Source organism: Atractosteus spatula (genome assembly GCF_055471065.1).
Source record: "Atractosteus spatula isolate fAtrSpa1 chromosome 10 unlocalized genomic scaffold, fAtrSpa1.hap1 SUPER_10_unloc_1, whole genome shotgun sequence".
In the NCBI taxonomy this organism is placed as follows: domain Eukaryota; kingdom Metazoa; phylum Chordata; class Actinopteri; order Semionotiformes; family Lepisosteidae; genus Atractosteus; species Atractosteus spatula.
In genome coordinates, this window is record NW_028296612.1 from 1,618,853 (window position 1) to 1,625,720 (window position 6,868).

Below are 6,868 nucleotides of genomic sequence, written 5' to 3' on the forward strand. Positions count from 1 at the left end.
CCACACAGACCGCAGGGTGAGCGCCCCCTGCTGGCCCCACTAACACCTCTTCCAGCAGCAGCCTTAGTTTTTCCCAGGAGGTCTCCCCTCCAGGTACTGACCAGGCTCACACCTGCTGAGCTTTAGTGGGTTGCTAGTTGTGATTTGCAGGGTGATACGGCTGCTGGCTTTAGATACTGTAGCTCATGATTTGCCTTGAAAATAAGGAAATCTATCTGAAAAAAAAAAGTGAGTTATAAGTGCTTTAATGTGTACTGTAGCATTTTCACACCTAACGAGAAATCCATTTTCAAGATAAGAGAACTCCGACGTTTAGACATCGTCACGACTGTAGTCCCTCCCCCTTAAGGGCGCTCCGGTCCTCTCACTTCGGACTTGACTGTGCGCACCTGCCCCCTGTTCCCAGTCCACCTTAAAAGCCAGGCGCTGACGTTTATGCCGGCTCTGCATCTGATCTCATCGTATCATGCGAGTCCGGGACCTGGAAGCTTCTGGTCCCGTAACAGTCTGACTGGAAATTGAATTGCCGTCTGTCCACAAACGGACAGAATAACAAAACACAGTTTTCGAGCCAATATGATCACAGAACCGGCGTTTTAAGAGAAAAAAACACGGTCACAATTAAAATCGGTCGTCCTAAAAGCAACTCGCTCGGCGTCACGAACACGTGATCGTTTTGTTTTTAACCTCTTGCTAAAATCCCTAAACTCAAGCAGGACGACAGAACTTCCGAAAACCTCTTGCTTTATGCCATCTGCCCACTCCACATAAATGATCTATTTACGTTCCATTGGGTCAATAGGCATATTTAGCGAACACGATTTTTCAAGCTAATATAAATACAACTAGCAATTTGTTTTTCCAACTACCGGCTCTAAATTCGCAATGCTTTACAATTGAAAATGGAACATCATGAAAGTATAACATGTTACAACACCGTGACATGACTAAGCTGAAATACTGTACACCCACATTTATAATAGAACAAGTTATAGGTTTATTCCATGCTGAAAAGAGAAGAAAGAAAACACAACGTTTCGGCACTCTGATCCTATGTACCGATACACATTCCCACCAAACTCCCGAGAACGTGTCCACCAAAACAGGATCACACGTGCTACTCGATCATTTACATTTCTAGCCCCTCTAGAACCTTCTCAAAGCTTACAAATCCCCAAAACCTTGTTTGAAATTGAAATTCAAAATTGCATCACTTTTTTTTTGTTGTTGAGCTGTGTTCAGCTGAGATCGTAAGGCAGGACTATTAATATTATAACATTACTGTTCCCACAGCTTTTATCTCAGCACCGTGAATGCTATCAAAAAATGTCGGTCAATAATTCGTTGGTCCCTCACAGTTTTTTCCATTAAAAGAGCTCAGGTGTCCTGTGATGAAAAAAAGATACGGAAGACATTCATTACTCTGTGTCCAAGGAATAACTGTCCTTTCCCTACCTACTACTATTTCACCAAACAGTTCATAAAAGCCGATTAAAATAACACGGTTTCATAACCGCATCACTAGTATCATCAAGTGTCAGCACTTCTTGGCGCAAAAATGCAATATAAACGACAAATCTCATGGTTTAGGATTACAAAAAAAAAACAATGTTTTATCTTTTTTTACCCCTTTCTGTAGTTCAGCAAAATTCTGATTCCAAGCTGACAAATGTAAAAAGATAGTGTGGTAGTGTATTAATACTTTGGCACTAACGTCTCTGGCTGAGGAGATGATAGGCCTGGCCGAAGAGCACACGGACTCACAGACCTCCCGTCCCACACAGGCTCCTCCATTCTTTTTCACCAAAACAGCAGGACCTAGACACACTCGGTATTCGACTTATATAGTCTGGCCAGGGAACAAAGCCGATTCCAGTTCTCTTGATCCACAGCATAGTTTTTTCTAGGAAGCCATCTTGGGAATTCCAGGGTTGGTCTGGAAGGGTGAAAGTATTCCTTCATAAAGTTGAAGTCATCTTCATTACTGAAATCACACCCTCCAGAAAGGTGTGTATTTGGTGATTGAAATAATGAACCTCCCAACTAAACTGTGTTTAGTCACAGTGAAGTCCTGAATGGTCCTACATCATGCAGTGTCCAGTAACTGTGGTGCCCTACAGAGCAGTGAGAGTTGTATCCTGCTTCAGGCAGGAGGCCCACTAATAATTCAATGGCATAAGAAACACTGTAATAAGGTTCCTTTGATAGCTGATACCTGGAGACCTTCCAGACATTAATCACACCCAGATTCGATGTAAGGAATCATTTTACTGTTAGAAATGATCAAACACTGCAATACCGTCTTATAGCCAGAAGATAGTATTTCCCCATTTTCTAACCAATTCAGGGCCCTGAGGAAGCTAGAGTCTATCCTGGCAAACAACAGCCAAGGCAGGATACACCCTGGACGGGACACCAGTCCATCAGAGGGCCGGCACACAGAAGCAGACATATACACCAGGGTCAATTTTCCCAGAAGCCAATGAACCCCACCAGCATGTCTATGGACTGTGGGAGGAAGTTTAAGCACCTGGAGGAAACCCATTCGAACACAGGGAGAACATGCAAACTCCACACAGACAGCTGCCCAGGCCCATGAAATGAATATAGCAATGTAATGCAATGTGAAGTTATTCATCTGCAATTTTATTTGTCCTCAATTCAAATCCAACAAAATGCAAATGGCTCCTCTTTAGATGTGTGAACACCCCACAACCCCAACAACTGCTTATAATATTGAATAAAACACACAGAAAATGAACACCAGACTGCAGAAAGACTGCATAGATAAATACAACAGCTAAAATACCGCACATGCGTTTAAACCCAACATTGTTACCCCAAAATGTCTTTTCTAGAAACATCAAAATGTGTTGAACTGGCGAATTTAAATGCTTAGAACCCTGTTGAGCAGACCAAGTCGATAGGGAAATAAGTAAATGCTTAATCTTACTCCCAGAGAACACAGCGCAGAGCAGTTATCTGGGGATGATCTTTACTGGCTGTGAAAATGGAGTAACTATACCACTTAAATACAATGATAGCAATATATAGTTTTCAGTAAGACACCAGTGGTATTGCATGTAATAAACATTATAATCAAAATTATAGCTCCAGATAATGTGATGCTAAAGTATTGCAGTTAAAAAACTTATTTCAAAGACCAAAATTAGCCAGGAATGTCTCAGTGTTATTTCAAAGACCAGTATCCTGGCGATACTACAGGAATCCCAGACAGCGTGGAGAATCTGCTGGTCAGACTGGAGCCCAGTTTCCACTGTAGTCACACTGCCCTGTGAGGACACATCATCACAGTTAGTATACTGATACTGACTGTACTAATAGAGCTTGGCATCACACACACACCGTACTGACAGAGCTGGACATCACACACACACTCTGGACTGAGAGAGCTGGACATCACACACACACTTCTGGACTGAGAGAGATGGACATTACACACACACTCTGGACTGAGAGAGCTGGACATCTGGACTGACACAGCCGAACATGACACACACATACTGTGTGTGGTGATGAAGGTGAGAATCAGTGTGGGACACTGGGGTCCCATATCTCACCTTCGTCTTCCTCAGGGTGGAAAACCTGTCCATCCTTCTGCTCCTTCCATTTCAAACTGGTTCTGTTCATCACAGTGTGCCTGGACAGCAGCCCCCTCATCTGGACAGAGAAGAACAGCACAGACTGCCTGAGAGCAGGGCTGGATCTGGACTGGAGCACCAGCCAGCAATACTGATCCATCACCCTGAGTGTAACGAGTACAGACTGTACACTGATCCAGTAATATTCACACAGTCCCGATCATTATAGATATATAATTCTCCACACTGTACACTGATCCAGTAATATTCACACAGTCCTGATCATTATAGATATATAATTCTACACACTGTACACTGATCCAGTAATATTCACACATTCCTGATTATAGATATATAATTCTCCTCACTGTACACTGATCCAGTAATATTCACACAGTCCTGATCATGATAGATATATAATCCTCCACACTGTACACTGATCCAGTAATATTCACACAGTCCTGATCATTATAGATATATAATTCTACACACTGTCCACTGATCCAGTAATATTCACACAGTCCTGATCATTATAGATATATAATTCTACACACTGTCCACTGATCCAGTAATATTCACACAGTCCTGATCATTATAGATATATAATTCTACACACTGTCCACTGATCCAGTAATATTCACACAGCCCTGATCATGATAGATATATAATTCTCCACACTGTCCACTGATCCAGTAATATTCACACAGTCCTGATCATTATAGATATATAATTCTACACACTGTCCACTGATCCAGTAATATTCACACAGTCCTGATCATTATAGATATATAATTCTACACACTGTACACTGGTCCAGTAATATTCACACAGTCCTGATCATGATAGATATATAATCCTCCACACTGTACACTGATCCAGTAATATTCACACAGTCCTGATCATGATAGATATATAATTCTCCACACTGTACACTGATCCAGTGATATTCACACAGTCCTGATCATTATATATATATAATTCTACACACTGTCCACTGATCCAGTAATATTCACACAGTCCTGATCATTATAGATATATAATTCTCCACAATGTACACTGATCCAGTAATATTCACACAGTCCTGATCATGATAGATATATAATTCTCCACGCTGGTGAATGTAACACTGTGGAGTCTCACTACTGACACAGTTCTCCTCTGCAGTCTAGCCCAGCCCTCAGAAGTGCTTCGGTATTCCAGCTCTTGGACATGGATTAGAAGCAGCAGAGACCCTCAGTCTAAGTGGTTTTAAATCAGTATACAGTATATCCATGAGCCCTGTGAAGACTCACTCACAATCAAGCGCACAAAAACTCTCTGAAGGGTTGCTGCACCTACCTGGTTTAAGAGGAATTCGCTCACTCCAGGGTCATTAAGGTTCATCCTTTTACTCAGCCTGATGCTCACCTTCAGCACCACTCTGTTCTCTGCGGACACACAGGCCAGCCATGCAATGAGCAGAAGAGCAGACCCAATGCGTAGTGGCAAGAACAGGAGAAACACAGGGGTGTGCTCCTGGCTCGGGGGTCAGGCGATGTTGGGGATGAGGCCTAAGTCCTCAGGACACGGATGTGGGGTGACCTGGTGCTTGGCGGGCCTCGTGACATCCTTACCCTAACGCTGAGCCAGGAACACTGGAGACACAGGGACGAAATAGGAAACGAAAAACCAGACACACCGGAAGGACATGAGTAATCACACGGAACTAGGAACAGGAAGGAAGTGGAGCGCCCTCTAGGGGTTGGATGTCAACCGAGAAAGAACCACCCATAGAATAAGCTGCACAGCACGGGGCGGGGGAGGAAAAACCCTCATGTAGGTGTCAGGAAACCTCCGGGGGTCCACGGCTCCCCCAGGGTCAAACAATACGCTTTATTAACACGTGGTAGAGGGAGCCGGAAGTATCTCGTGGAACCGTGACAGTAACGGCATGTAACCAGCCTCTCGGTGACAGTAGTTGGCGTCTGTGCCTGATCTAAAACAGAACTGCCCAGATGCCGTCCCCCGAGTTTGGAATGCTGCAGGATTTAGAGGGGCTATGGGTGACAAGTGTCTCTAAGAGTTAGTAACACCCAGCGGATGAAACATTTCCCTGCTTCAAAGCAGAGGGGGATGTTTTACGGAGATGTGGGGGGTGGGCCTGATCAAAAACAATTGGACAGCTTACCTTGGGTTCCCTAGATAGCTACGTTATGGGTTAATAATGCCCATGAGCAATCCAGACCATATAAGGTCATGTTAGGACCACACTGTGTGGGCCCTAATGCCCCAGTGTAGTGACGGGGACACTATACTGTAAACAGGCGCCGTCCTTCGGATGAGACATAAAACCGAGGTCCTGACTCTCTGTGGTCATTAACAATCCCAGAGTGTTTCCCCGGGGTGTTACCCCGGCATCCTGGCCAAATTTCCCATTGGCCCTTACTAATCATGGCCTCCTAATAACCCCCCTCTCTGAACTGGCTTCATTACTCTGCTCTCCTCCCCACTGAGAGCTGGTGTGTGGTGAGCGTTCTGGCGCACTATGGCTGCCGTCGCATTATCCAGGTGGGGGCTGCACATTGGTGGCGGTAGTGGGATTCCCCATGACCTGTAAAGCGCTTTGAGTGGAGTGTCCAGAAAAGGCACAATATAAGTGTAAGCAAATATTATTATTATACTGTATTAGCACGTATTCAGGGTCATAGTATTCGTGCTCTGGAATGTATCTGATTATGACTGGAATATGGCGCCTCTCTGCAGCTCTGTGTTGGTCACCAAACAGCCTCGGGGGCCTCAACTCACCGCTGAAGCAGAAGAAGGGGAACCTCTGAGCACAGTCAGTATCGCTCCAGCGCCCCCTGGTGGAGCCCGTTAGGGCCAGGGCGGCACAATTCTCGTTTCCGCCAGCATTGTCGGGTTGGTTCTGATCCCAGTTGTAGAAAGCGGAGTAGCTCGGGCTCGACCACTTCCAGGGCTCCATGAACAGGCCGATCCAGACGTAGTTACCCTGCGCCGTCAGTCGGACCTCCTCGTTCTCGCTCCGGTTCCTCGCGCTGGCCAGGTCCGTGTGGTGCTCCCGGCAGTACCTCTGGGCTGCGGTGAAGTTCGCGGTCGCGTTGATCAGGAAGTATCTCTTTGCCGGGTCTCCTGAATCTACGAAGACGAACCAGACCCCAAAGTCTAAACTCCTCAAAGTGACCCCCCCCCCAGTGTCGGTTTTGTGAAACACGCATTTCAGAGACAATGGGCGTCATAATAGAGGAGCTGCAGCTCCCTAAACGGGT